This window comes from Eleutherodactylus coqui, chromosome 2 (assembly GCF_035609145.1).
Source record: "Eleutherodactylus coqui strain aEleCoq1 chromosome 2, aEleCoq1.hap1, whole genome shotgun sequence".
NCBI classification, from domain to species: Eukaryota; Metazoa; Chordata; class Amphibia; order Anura; family Eleutherodactylidae; genus Eleutherodactylus; species Eleutherodactylus coqui.
In genome coordinates, this window is record NC_089838.1 from 186,151,591 (window position 1) to 186,166,638 (window position 15,048).

The following is a 15,048-nucleotide window of genomic DNA, read 5'->3' on the forward strand; positions in this document are numbered from 1 at the left end:
ACTGCTGCGGGATTAGGAGAGAGGCACGTTTCTGGCGTCCCCACATTCATCTCACAATTAATGGGTCCACGCGGTAGACCTTTATTAGAAAATGAGCAGTGTGAGCAGGTCCTGTCGTGGATGGCAGAAAGTGCATCCAGCAATCTATCGACCACCCACAATTCTGCGCCATCCACTGCTGCAACTCTGAATCCTCTGGCTGCTGCTCCTCCTTCCTCCCAGCCTCCTCACTCCATTACAATGACACATTCTGAGGAGCAGGCAGACTCCCAGGAACTGTTCTCGGGCCCCTGCCCAGAATGGGCAGCAATGGTTCCAAATCCTCTCCCACTGGAGGAGTTTGTTGTGACCGATGCCCAACCTTTGGAAAGTTCCCGGGGTCCGGGGGATGAGGCTGGGGACTTCCGGCAACTGTCTCAAGAGCTTTCAGTGGGTGAGGAGGACGATGACGATGAGACACAGTTGTCTATCACTCAGGTAGTAGTAATTGGAGTAAGTCTGAGGGAGGAGCGCACAGAGGATTCGGAGGAAGAGCAGCAGGACGATGAGGTGACTGACCCCACCTGGTTTGCTACGCCTACTGAGGACAGGTCTTCAGAGGGGGAGGCAAGTGCAGCAGCAGGGCAGGTTGGAAGAGGCAGTGCGGTGGCCAGGGGTAGAGGCAGGGCCAGACCGAATAATCCACCAACTGTTTCCCAAAGCGCCCCCTCGCGCCATGCCACCCTGCAGAGGCCGAGGTGCTCAAAGGTCTGGCAGTTTTTCACTGAGAGTGCAGACGACCGATGAACAGTGGTGTGCAACCTTTGTCGCGCCAAGATCAGCCGGGGAGCCACCACCACTAGCCTCACCACCACCAGCATGCGCAGACATATGATGGCCAAGCACCCCACAAGGTGGGACGAAGGCCGTTCACCGCCTCCTGTTTGCACTGCTGCCTCTCCCCCTGTGCCCCAACCTGCCACTGAGATCCAACCCCGCTCTGAGGACACAGGCACTACCGTCTCCTGGCCTGCACCCACACCCTCACCTCCGCTGTCCTTGGCCCCATCCACCAATGTCTCTCAGCGCACCGTCCAGCCGTCGCTAGCGCAAGTGTTGGAGCGCAAGCGCAAGTATTCCGCCACGCACCCACACGCTCAAGCGTTAAACGTGCACATAGCCACATTTATCAGCCTGAAGATGCTGCCGTATAGGGTTGTGGAAACGGAGGCTTTCAAAGGTATGATGGCGGTGGCGGCCCCGCGCTACTCAGTTCCCAGTCGCCACTACTTTTCCCGATGTGCCGTCCCAGCCCTGCACGACCACGTCTCCCGCAACATTGTACGTGCCCTCACCAACGCGGTTACTGCCAAGGTCCACTTAACAACGGACACGTGGACAAGCACAGGCGGGCAGGGCCACTATATCTCCCTGACGGCACATTGGGTGAATTTAGTGGAGGCTGGGACAGAGTCAGAGCCTGGGACCGCTCACGTCCTACCCACCCCCAAAATTGCGGGCCCCAGGTCGGTGGTGGTATCTGCGGCGGTGTATGCTTCCTCCACTAAACCACCCTCCTCCTCCTACGCAACCTCTGTCTCGCAATCAAGATGTGTCAGCAGCAGCACGTCACCAGCAGATGTGTCGCGCGGCACGGCAGCACAGCGGTGGGCAAGCGTCAGCAGGCCGTGCTGAAACTACTCAGCTTAGGAGAGAAGAGGCACACAGCCCACGAACTGCTGCAGGGTCTGACAGAGCAGACCGACCGCTGGCTTGCGCCGCTGAGCCTCCAACCGGGCATGGTCGTGTGTGACAACGGCCGTAACCTGGTGGCGGCTCTGCAGCTCGGCAGCCTCACGCACGTGCCATGCCTGGCCCACGTCTTTAATTTGGTGGTTCAGCGCTTTCTGAAAAGCTACCCACTCTTGTCAGACCTGCTCGGAAAGGTGCGCCGGCTCTGCGCACATTTCCGCAAGTCCCACACGGACGCTGCCACCCTGTGCACCCTGCGCACCATACAACATCGGTTTCATCTGCCAGTGCACCGACTGCTGTGCGATGTGCCCACACAGTGGAACTCTACGCTCCACATGTTGGCCAGGCTCTATGAGCAGCATAGAGCTATAGTGGAATACCAACTCCAACATGGGCGGCGCAGTGGGAGTCAGCCTCCTCAATTCTTTATAGAAGAGTGGGCCTGGTTGGCAGACATCTGCCAGGTCCTTGGAAACTTTGAGGAGTCTACCCAGATGGTGAGCGGCGATGCTGCAATCATTAGCGTCACCATTCCTCTGCTATGCCTCTTGAGAAGTTCCCTGCAAAGCATAAAGGCAGACGCTTTGCGCTCAGAAACAGAGGCGGGGGAAGACAGTATGTCGCTGGATAGTCAGAGCACCCTCCTGTCTATATCTCAGCGCGTTGAGGAGGAGGAGGAGCATGAGGAGGATGAGGAGGAGGGGGAAGAGACAGCTTGGCCCACTGCTGAGGGTACCCATGCTGCTTGCCTGTCATCCTTTCAGCGTGTATGGCCTGAGGAGGAGGAGGAGGAGGATCCTGAAAGTGATCTTCCTAGTGAGGACAGCCATGTGTTGCGTACAGGTACCCTGGCACACATGGCTGACTTCATGTTAGGATGCCTTTCTCGTGACGCTCACGTTACACGCATTCTGGCCACTACGGATTACTGGGTGTACACACTGCTCGACCCACGGTATAAGGAGAACCTTTCTACTCTCATACCCGAAGAGGAAAGGGGTTCGAGAGTGATGCTATACCACAGGACCCTGTCGGACAAACTGATGGTAAAATTCCCATCCGACAGCACTAGTGGCAGAAGGTGCAGTTCCGAGGGCCAGGTAGCAGGGGAGGTGCGGAGATCAGGCAGCATGTACAGCACAGGCAGGGAAACACTCTCTAAGGCCTTTGACAGCTTTCTGGCTCCCCAGCAAGACTGTGTCACCGCTCCCCAGTCAAGGCTGAGTCGGCGGGAGCACTGTAAAAGGATGGTGAGGGAGTACGTAGCCGATCGCACGACCATCCTCCGTGACGCCTCTGCCCCCTACAACTACTGGGTATCGAAGCTGGACACATGGCCTGAACTCGCGCTGTATGCCCTGGAGGTGCTTGCTTGTCCTGCGGCTAGCGTCTTGTCAGAGAGGGTGTTTAGTGCTGCTGGGGGAATCATCACGGATAAGCGTACCCGCCTGTCAACCAACAGTGCCGACAGGCTTACACTCATCAAGATGAACAAAGCCTGGATTTCCCCAGACTTCTCTTCTCCACCAGCGGACAGCAGCGATACCTAAGCAATACAAAGGCTGCACCCGCGGATGGAAGCATTGTTCTCTATCACCATCAAAAACGTGGACCTTTTAGCTTCATCAATCTGTGTATAATATTCATCCTCCTCCTCCTGCTCCTCCTCCTGAAACCTGATGTAATCACGCCGAACGGGCAATTTTTCTTAGGCCCACAAGGCTCAGTCATATAACTTTTGTAAACAATTTTTATACGTTTCAATGCTCATTAAAGCGTTGAAACTTGCACCTGAACCAATTTTTATTTTAACTGGGCTGCCTCCAGGCCTAGTTACAAATTAAGCCACATTAACCAAAGCGATTAATGGGTTTCACCTGCCCTCTTGGTTGGGCATGGGCAATTTTTCTTAGGTACATTAGTACTGTTGGTACACCAATTTTTTGGGGCCCTCGCCTACAGTGTAATCCAATAAATTTTTTGCCCACCTGCATTAAAGCTGATGTTACATCAGCTGTGCTGAGCACTGCAATGGGATATATTTATGTAACACCGGTGGCTTCCTGGCACCCACCCATGCTGTCGGTCCACACGGAGTTGTACCTGCATGTGTCCACTTCTAAAGAACCCCAGTCTGACTGGGGCATGCAGTGTGGGCCGAAGCCCACCTGCATTAAACATGACATTACCTCAGCTGTGATGGGCAATGCAATGGGATATATTTATGTCCTGCCGGTGGGTTCCAGGGAGCCACCCATGCTGTCGGTCCACACGGAGTTGTAACTGCATGTGTCCACTTCTAAAGAACACCAGTCTGACTGGGGCATGCAGTGTGGGCCGAAGCCCACCTGCATTAAACATGACATTACCTCAGCTGTGCTGGGCACTGCAATGGGATATATTTATTTACCGTCGGTGGGTTCCAGGGAGCCACCCATGCTGTCGGTCCACACGGAGTTGTAACTGCATGTGTCCACTTCTAAAGAACCCCAGTCTGACTGGGGCATGCAGTGTGGGCCGAAGCCCACCTGCATTAAACATGACATTACCTCAGCTGTGATGGGCAATGCAATGGGATATATTTATGTATCGCCGGTGGCTTCCTGGCACCCACCCATGCTGTCGGTCCACAGGGACTTCACAATAGGGAGTTGTACCTGCCTGTGTCTACTTATAAAGAACCCCAGCCTGACTGGGGCATGCAGTGTGGGCCGAAGCCCACCTGCATTAAACAAGGTATTACCTCAGCTGTGATGGGCAATGCAATGGGATATATTTATGTATCGCCGGTGGCTTCCTGGCACCCACCCATGCTGTCGTTCCACAGGGACTTCACAATAGGGAGTTGTACCTGCCTGTGTCTATGAATTAAAAACCCCGGTCAGGTTGGGGCATGCAGTGTGGGCCGAAGCCCACCTGCATTTAATCTGACGCTAGCTCTGCTGTCCAGGGCACTGCAATGGGATACATTTATGTACAGCCGGTGGGTTCCAGGGAGCCACCCATGCTGTGGGTGCACACGGAATTCGCATTGCGGAGTTGTACCTGCCTGTGACTATTTATAAAAAACTGCGGTCTGACTGGGGCATGCAGACACCTTGACAGAATGAATAGTGTGTGGCACATAGGTACCCCATTGCTATGCCCACGTGTGCAGCTCCTGATGGCGGTGGCACAGGATTATATTTCTCATTGCTTCTGTACAGCATTGTGGGCTATCGCTCCGCCCCTTTTAAAGAGGGTCGCTGCCTAGCCATGCCAAACCTCTGCAGTGTGTGCCTGCGGTTCCTCCTCATGGCAGACGCACTTATAAATAGACATGAGGGCGGTGTGGCATGAGGGCAGCTGAAGGCTGCACAGGGACACTTTGGTGTGCGCTGTGGACACTGGGTCGTGCGGGGGGGGGGGGGGGATTGGGCAGCATGTAACCCAGGAGAAGTGGCAGCTGAGTGTCATGCAGGCAGTGATTGTGCTTTGTTGGAGGTAGTGTGGTGCTTAACTAAGGTATGCATTGCTAATGAGGGCTTTTCAGAAGTAAAAATTGTTGGGAGGGGGGGGAGCCCACTCTTGCCGCTATTGTGGCTTAATAGTGGGACCTGGGAACTTGAGATGCAGCCCAACATGTAGCCCCTTGCCTGCCCTATCCGTTGCTGTGTCGTTCCCATCACTTTCTTGAATTTCCCAGATTTTCACAAATGGAAACCTTAGCGAGCATCGGTGATATACAAAAATGCTCGGGTCGCCCATTGACTTCAATGGGGTTCGTTACTTGAAACGAACCCTCGAGCATCGCGAAAATTTCGTCCCGAGTATTGAGCACCCGAGCATTTTGGTGCTCACTCATCTCTAATATCTACCTCTTCAGCATGCAATACAACAACAAAATAATGAGGTTTTCATGCTTAAATTAGCACTAGTACCCCACTAAAGCCAAGGCATCAAAACCCTACATAAAAGATCATCAAATATGCAATGCCACATGTTATTGCCTGTGTATGGCATTACCTATTGTGTATGTCCTTGCTGTCACTCACAATCTTCTTACAAGTGTCGCCTGACTATCAGCCTCGCTGACTAAAGAAAATACACAGTAAGGTCTTAACTGACCCTCATTAAGGTGATGGCTGACAACCTGGCAGCAGTGAATGGTGGGTTTTTTTCTTACTTATCACTCTGCTTTAGAGAATCCTTGTCATTGTGTTGTGTTTTCATGCTTGCCAGGTAGTTTTAAAATGTCAAAAAACACAGAAATTAGAATTGGCACATTTCAATTGAAAGCAATTTTATGTATAAACAGTCATCTTGACCACATAGCTAACCTCATAATTACAACCACTGACCTCTGCTCAAATTCAATGAATGGCTAAACTTTAAGAAATAAAAGATATGAAGGCTAGTTATCACTATGTGCTATAGGGCAAAGCCAACAAATGTTGACTTGTGGTTCGGCACATGGCAGGTCTTGATTTCATTATTATGATTTCCTGTGAAATGATTGATATGTTATATATTATTGCTAGGTGGTTTTGTATTTTTCTTGTATATACTATAAGTTCCCAAATGTCTTTCTAATTACAGTTCATTTAAATGCACATTAAATAAAGTTTATCTTATGGTCTAAAAGAAAATTTCTTTCTTATATGTACTGTAAGCACTAATTGAAGCCTGCTATGTGGTCCAATTCAATACTTGAGATTGTCAGATTTGCCTAATATATATTGTGGAAGATTAAGATCAAAGATGGTAGAGGGATTACATTCTGAGACAGTGATACACATAGTTCAATCCAAATAGGGTTTTAGTGCGATAAAACTAGAGATGAGCGAGCGTACTCGTCCGAGCTTGATGCTCGTTCAAGTATTAGGGTACTCGAGATGCTCGTTACTCGAGACGAGCACCACGCGGTGTTCGAGTCACTGTCATTTTCTTCCCAGAAAATTTTGCGCCATTTCTGGCCAATAGTAACACAGGGAAGGCATTACAACTTCCTCCTGTGAAGTTCCAGCCCTATCCAACCCCCCTGCAGTGAGTGGCTGGGGAGATCAGGTGCCACCTGAGTATCTAAACTGGGGCCGGCCGCGGCTTGCCACAGATGCACGCTGAGAGACATTAGGGAAAGTGCCGTCTTGCTGTAGCTGCTATAGGGAGAGTGTTAGGCTGTTATAGTCGTCTTCAAGAACCCCAACGGTCCTTCTTAGGGCCACATCTGACCGTGTGCAGTACTGTTGAGGCTGCTTTTAGCAGTGTTGCACATTTGTTTTTTTTGTATATCGGGCGTGCAGACCATAGTGTCCTCAGCCTGCAGTCATTTTACTGAGTATAGGGGCAGTACTGGTGAGGCAGGGACAGTGGTACAGGGAAAGAGGTATACTGGCTATATAGGCAGTGGGCTTTTTCAAAAAAATTTGAAAAACAAATCTTTGGGCTGCCTGTGACCGTCTTCAGTTTACTGCGTGTCTGCTGGGGGTAGTAGTCGCTCACTTATTACCCAGCTAGGTGTTACTGCAGCCTTGCACATAATTTTTTCTGGCTGCACTGTGCTTTCAATAACCACAGTCATCCTCCAACAGGGAAATCCATATACAGGCTATATAGGCAGTGTGCCTTTTCCCAAAAATTGGAAAAAAATACAATATTTGGGCTGCCTGTGACTGTCTTCAGTTTACTGCGTGTCTGCTGGGGGTAATAGTAGTCGCTCATTATTACCCAGCTAAGCGTTACAGCAGGCTTGCACATAATTGTTTCCTGGCTCTGCTGTGTCCGTTACATGATCGCCATCATCCCGCCAGAGGGAAACAGTATACATATATACGCTGCATACGGTGCCTGTCTGTTTTTTCACCTCACCATTTTAAACAATTGAAGCAAAATACTTAAGGCCTACCACTGGCCTTTGGCCACTTGACTGGTTCTGCGCTGTGAATTCCAGTAGCTCAGTCACACGCACCTAGGTCTCACTACAGGCTTGTGCATAATTGTTTCCTGGCTCTGCTGTGTGCTCCGTAAGCGAAGTCAGCCTCCAACCACAGGCCAATAAGCGGCACATTTAATTACAGCGTTCTGTTTCTGCTCTACTCGTAATACACCATGCTGGGGGTAGGGGTAGGCCTGGAGGATGTTTTCCCCCCACTATACTGCTGCTAGTGATATGTTACTGGGGCCTGTCTAGACTGCAACTACTACTGAAATGGAACTAATACTGTGCTCCCCCTATACTGCTGCTAGTGATATGTTACTGGGGCCTGTCCAGACTGCTACTACTACTGAAATGGAACTAATACTGTGCTCCCCCTATACTGCTGCTAGTGATATGTTAGTGGGGCCTGTCTTGACTGCTACTATTACTGAAATGGAACTAATACTGTGCTCCCCCTATACTGCTGCTTGTGATATGTTACTGGGGCCTGTCCAGACTGCTACTACCACTGAAATGGAACTAATACTGTGCTCCCCCTATACTGCTGCTAGTGATATGTTACTGGGGCCTGTCCCATACTACCACTGAAATGTTACTAATTTTGGGCTCTGCCTATACCGCTGCTAATGCTATGTCACTGGGGTGTGGAAACGGAGGCTTCCCAAAGACATGATGGTGGCGAGGCCATTTCCCACCAACGCGGTTACTGTTAAGGTGCATATAACCACGGACACGTCGAGAGGACACGTAGTGCCTCAAAAACATCCCCCTCCTTCTCCAACAATGAAAACATTCTTGGCAAATACCTTTGCATTGGTCCGTCTGGTGGCAGTCAAAGAATTTCACCTTTAACGACACAACAAGAGAGCCCCCCCACCATCCCCCCGCCACGGCCCACTTAATACTGGCCACATTTCGAAAACCAACTAAATAAAACCGCGCTGCTAGGTCCGCAGTCGCGACCACATTCCCACCAACGCGGTTACTGTTAAGGTACATATTACCAGTCTGACTGGGGCATGCAGGGTGGGCCGAAGCCCACCTGAATTGTATCTGACGTTAGCTCTGCTGAGCAGGGCACTGCAATGGGATACATTTATGTACCGCCGGTGGGTTCCAGGGAGCCACCCATGCTGTGTGTCCACAGGGACTTCACATTTGGGATTTGTACCTGCCAGTGTCTATGTATTAAAAACCCCGGGCAGACTGGGGCATGCAGTGTGGGCCGAAACCCACCTGCATTTAATCTGACGTTACCTCAGCCGTGCTGGGCAATGCAATGGAATTTATTTATGTAACGCCGGTGGCTTCCTGGGACCCACCCATGCTGTCGGTCCACATGGAGTTGTACCTGCCTGTGTCTACTTAAAAAGAACCCCAGTCTGACTGGGGCATGCAGTGTGAGCCGAAGCCCACCTGTATTTAATGTGATGTTAGCTCTACTATCCGGGCCACTGCATTGGGACAAACTACAGGAGCAATACAGCGCTAATGAGACGTGCACAGCTACGCTAGCATTGGAGTCTGCTGTAGGCACGCGATTGCTGAGGGTTTGTGCAGAGGCCTATGTCTTGGGTGCAGTGAAAGTCCGCTTCCAGCCTAGGATTGCTGAATCTGTGGGCCGAGGCCTATGCCGTGGGCGCGGTGCAAGTCTGCCGTGTTTGGCCGCTCAGATCAATTTTTGGTTCATGTCTTGGGTTTCCTAGGACTCACCTATGCTGTTGGTGCAAACTTAGTTCCCATTGCGGTGTTTGACCTGTCTGGCACAAAGGCACTGACTAACTTGGGTAGGAGGCAGAGCGCAGACGGCTTTCCCCTTGCAGTATGGATTGAGCTATGTGACACCTTGACAGAATGAATACTGTGTGGAATATGGATTCCCCATTGCTATGCCCACGTTTGCAGCTCCTGACAGAGGTGGCACAGGATTGGAGTTCTCATTGCTTCTGTACAGCATTGTGGGCTATCGCCCCGCCCCTTTTAAAGAGGGTCGCTGCCTAGCCGTGCCAACCCTCTGCAGTGTGTGCCTGCGGTTCCTCTGGCAGACGCACTTATAAATAGACATGAGGGTGGCGTGGCATGAGGGCAGCTGAAGGCTGGGCAGGGACAGTTTGGTGTGCGCTGTGGACACTGGGTCGTGGGGGGGGGGGGGGTTTGGGCAGCATGTAACCCAGGAGAAGTGGCAGCGAAGTGTCATGCAGGCAGTGATTTGTGCTTTGTTGGAAGTAGTGTGGTGCTTAGCTAAGGTATGCCTTGCTAATGAGGGTTTTTCATAAGTAAAAATTGTTGGGAGGGGGGGGGCCCACTCTTGCCGCTATTGTGGCTTAATAGTGGGACCTGGGAACTTGAGATGCAGCCCAACATGTAGCCCCTCGCCTGCCCTATCCGTTTCTGTGTCGTTCCCATCACTTTCTTGAATTTCCCAGATTTTCACAAATGAAAACCTTAGCGAGCATCGGCGATATACAAAAATGCTCGAGTCGCCCATTGACTTAAATGGGGTTCGTTACTCGCGGGAAGTTCGACTCGAGTAACGAGCACCCGAGCATTTTGGTGCTCGCTCATGTCTAGATAAAACAAAATCTAAATTCACAGCCTTTACACTTCAGTGTTAAAAAAAACCCTGCTTATCTGAGCAACAACAAGTTTTTGGGCCTAACTAGCTGGTTGGCATCCTATCGGCCACCCCAGCAGTAAACAGACATAAAAAAATTAACAAATAACATGAGTTTCTGCTTTAATACCAAATGTACCCTCTATGTGGTCATGGACAGATGGCCAAACACCCCATCTCTCCTGTATAGCTCCCGCTAGTTCATACCTTGCACTCCTTTTAAGCCTCAGTGAAAGGCTGCAGTGTTTGTGGACCACTGGACCAGGAGGAATAACCAGTCTTTTAGCCAGACTGTTTGGCATTCCAGAAAGTCCAGACCAGGAAACGTAACTCCAGTAAAACATGCCTCTGCTAGAGGAATCCGGCTGTCCTGGAGTCCACCCAGCTTTCCTGGATTCTGAGCCAGTAAATCTAGATTCTCCAGTAAGCGATTTGCTCTGATTGGTTCATCAAGCACCAGCTTTGATTGGCTGAGGTGGCATTCCTGAACCAATCACAGATCTTCAATGATGCCCTTAAATGAATGGCTGTGATTGGTTCAGGAGCACTGCCTGAGCCAGTCAGAGCCAGCGCTCGAAAAACCAATCAAAGCAATCGCTTGCTGGAGGCGGGGTATTCAAGCCCCGTCACTAACAAGAGATGCTCCATCGGCATTGAGGACTGCTCAGAAGCTGCGGCCCAGCAGAAGGGACCCGAACAGCGCTTGCTAGGTGAGTATTGCTTTTTTTCATCATGTAGTGTAGCTAGGGCTTATTTTTGGCATAGTGCTTATATTCGAAGCTCTCCCTGAAAATCTGGGTAGGGCTTATTAGAGGGGTAGGTCTTATTTTTGGGAAACACAGTAGTAGCCCTAAATTACTCTTCTTGCCACCATCTTACTATAAACACATATAGAGAAACATTAATACAACAAGCACTTGTAATGATGCTGACGGTACACTAAATGGTGAAACGGGACTCGCATATTACAGGACTGCCAAAAAGCTGAATATGATACAGCCGGATGTTGTAAGAAAATATGTATAAAGCATGTATTAACACTGTAACATACAAAAGATATGGAAACTCACCACTCAACAGCAGGTGAAGAGGAGGACGGCAGCAGGGGAAGAGAATGATGATGAATGTAATGACACTGGCAGCGGAGACTGTAACAGATGGTGGAACCAAATAGCCAAAAGCAAATGCTGTCCCTGTGCTCTGTCTTCCTGAGATATTCCTTAAGGTGACTTTACATGAGAAAGTATCATTCAATTAGTTGCTTGATAGGGAGAATGTAAGCAACAGTTCTGTGTAAACATGGACACCAAACAGGTGATGAATGATAATTCATTCCCTAGTCCCTTTATTTAAAATCACCTAAAAATTAGTCACTGGTTGATGAATTATCTTTTGGTGTAAACAGGTAATCGTTGTCTTTCAATGACTACCCAACAACTTTGCAGGGAGGTGTGCTCTTGTTTGGCATGACCTACCACTGAATGATGACTGACTCTTGCCTTTTTTGAACATTTTGCCATCTCACCTAACACTCATTTGTTCTTAAAAACAAATATGTGCTAGTGGACTTGGCAAGCAATGAGCATGTGTTCGGCAGAGGTCAAAATTTCTAATACATGCCTGTAGTGACCCCGAGGGTCCTACATAGTAGTCAAAGAGAGTTAGTAAGTTCCTGGGATCTCACTATGAGCCAGAAGGGGATATAGTAGGTGCCCCACCTGAGATAGAAGTGGTTATTCTTGAACTAGCTGTTCCAGCAACTGCTTACTGATTGGTGCTTTAGTTGCAGCTTAGTGATTGGTGCTTTAGTTTCTTAGCAACACCAGAGCCTGTGACCAAGTGTAAACTAACACCACCCGTTCGAGCTACCTGTACCAAAATATCAACATTTTAAAGGCCACACCCTATTCTTGACAGATCATGCCAAAAGTAAAATGGACTCCCTAACATGTCCGATGAAGGTGATAATGAACAAACTAGTGCTCGCTCAGCCCAGAGCTCAACCGGCTTCACACCGCTAACAATGCCCTATTGCCTAGGCGCCCCTTGGCTGCTACAATACAGTGGAGAGAGGCATACCTTTTGTGAATTTAAGAGTAAAATGGGAGCCATGTTCTCACTCTATCCACTCGCAATGGAACAAAAAGTAGAGCTCTGGATTAGAATATTAGAAGAAGCTGTGGCTCTGGAAGCAAAACCCTGGCCCCGTGCGCACAAGAAAACGGTTGAAGAAATATTTCAATGTCTGCAGGGTATCTTTGACATACATACTATGTCAGAGATTAAAAAGTGGTTCTTTAGTAAAAAACAGAAGCCTGGCGAGTCCCTTCGAGACTATGCTTTGTCCCTACGAGAAGATATGAAGTTGGTGGTTCAGGCTGATCCCAGAGAGGCTGATGGGGCAGATAAAGCTCTCCAAGAGCAGCTTATAAGGGGAAGCAGATAGAGACCCTCCATAGCCATTTAAATATGTTATCCGTCCAGCACCCAGATAGCAGTTTTCTTGAGTTTACAAATCTGGCCATCCAGGTACTGGGACCAGAACCCCAGGTGGCCGAATTAGATGATCTCTGTACCTTTGCTATATCGAAGCGATTTCTCCTTGCCCAGACCAGTAAACGGGAACAACCATGACAGGTGCACTCACGGAGGAATCCTTGCATGAAATGTAGAAACAAATGGCTGAACAAACCTGTAATGTGGTGGCGTTGCGTAAGAAGATGGGAAAGTTGGAGTGCCAGAGGTCCTCTCCACAACTGGTGTTCGATGAGCATAGACCCCCTCCTGTGTCACTGCATCTACCAGAGTGTATTCTCAAGGTGTATGTCCCTACTGTAAGCACTGGCACCACTATGGCCACCAAGAAAGTAAGTGCTGGGCATTAAACGGATATCCCCTGGGAAGGAGGATCAACCCCTAGGTGGACAAAGAATAGGTCCAATCATCCCCAAAGGAGTATCTAAGTATGTCAGGCCATGTCCGGAAGTGATAGTATACATGGACGGCATACCTTTACTAGCATTGCTGGATACTGGGTCACAAGTGACAAATATTAAGAAAATAGACTTTGAGAAATATTGGACACTAGACGCGCTGAGCTGCCTGACAAAAAACATTAATATATGTCACCACCAGTAATGGACTACTGGTGCCAGTAGCAGGATACTGGGAACTCACAGTTCTCGCCGGAAGAGCTGAGCTACCAAAACAAGGTATCTTAGTAGTAGATGTCCTGATAGAAATGCTCCAGTTGTGACATTAGGAATGTATATCCTGTGCAATTGCTATGTGGAGATGTTTGAAGCCTTGCAGAAGTCTATCCTGGTAGCATTTCAGGCCCAATAAGTGGTACTGTGGAAGGTCATCCAAGCTTTGTCGGCCCAGCAGAAGTTCTCAAATTCAAAAGGTCATGTGGGGCGAGCTTGAATCAAAACGTAAAACCAGTAATATTGCCCCCGGAATTGGAGTTCCTACTCTGGTGTCAGACCTCTTCTGCATTTTTAAGAGAAATACTATGAGGCACTGGTTGAGCATATTCCTATTGATGGATATCCGTTCTTAATGGCTGCCAAAAGCCTTGTTGTCATAACTGACGGGAGAGTTCTGGTTCGCCTCATCAACTAAAATAATATGCCAAAGTAGCACAAATCTCTCTGCTGTCACCTGAAGACATTCTTGACTCCAAGAAGATGGAAGTACAGCAATGTACCCAGCAGAAACAGCTATACTCTCAGAGACCCGAGTCCTTGATAGGTGATCGACATATTGGAGATGCAGAGATCACTATGGATCAAATACAAAGAGTATGGGATATGGCCTGACAAAAGCAAGCTGACTTTAGCAAACATGCTATGGATTTTGGTTGCGTCAAAGGCATTTCCCACACTATTCCTGCAAAGGGTCACGCACCCATAAAAGAATGATATCGCCCAATATCACCCTCTTCATACCAGCAAGTTGATTCGAGAAAGGAAAGATAACAATATCATTCTGTAAAGTTATAGCCCCTGGGCTGCACCTATAGTACTGGTTAAAAAGAAACATGGTGGTATCCGGTTCTGTGTTGACTACCGCAAATTTAATAACATCACTCACAAAGATGCATGTCCGTTGCCCAGAATTAAAGAGTCCTTGACCACTTTAGGCTCTGCCGCCTATTTCTCCACATTAGATCTCACCAGTGGTTATTTGCAGGTCCCCATCTACGAGCTTGATCATGAGAAAACAGCCTTCACTACTCTCATGGCTCTGTCCGAGTTCAACTGTATGCCTTTCGAATTGTTCAATGCCCCAGCTACTTTTTAAAGACGTATGGAGCATTGTCTGGATCATAAGAACTTTGAAACTGTTTTGCTGTACCTAGATGATGTCATTATATATTCCAAAACCTACGAGGATCATCTGCAACATCTAAGAGAAGTATTTCAGATCCTTATTACTCATGGACTCAGGGTGAAACCATCCAAATGCCATCTGCTGCAAACGCAAGTCAAGTACCTGGGTCACATTGTCAGTGCCGATGGAGTATTTCCAGATCCCGAGAAAATAAAACCCGGCAAAAACTGGCTCACCCCAAAGACTTTAAAAGAAGTACACAGTTTCCTAGGGTTAGTAGGCTACTACAGGCGCTTTATACAAACTTTTACTTGCATTGCTGCACCACTGCAGGAAGTATTGGGAGAACATTCTAAGGAACCCCATCATAAACCTATTCCCATCAACTGCGGAGAAGAACAAGAACACACTTTTTAAGTTCTCAAGGAAAAACTAATTACACCCCCAA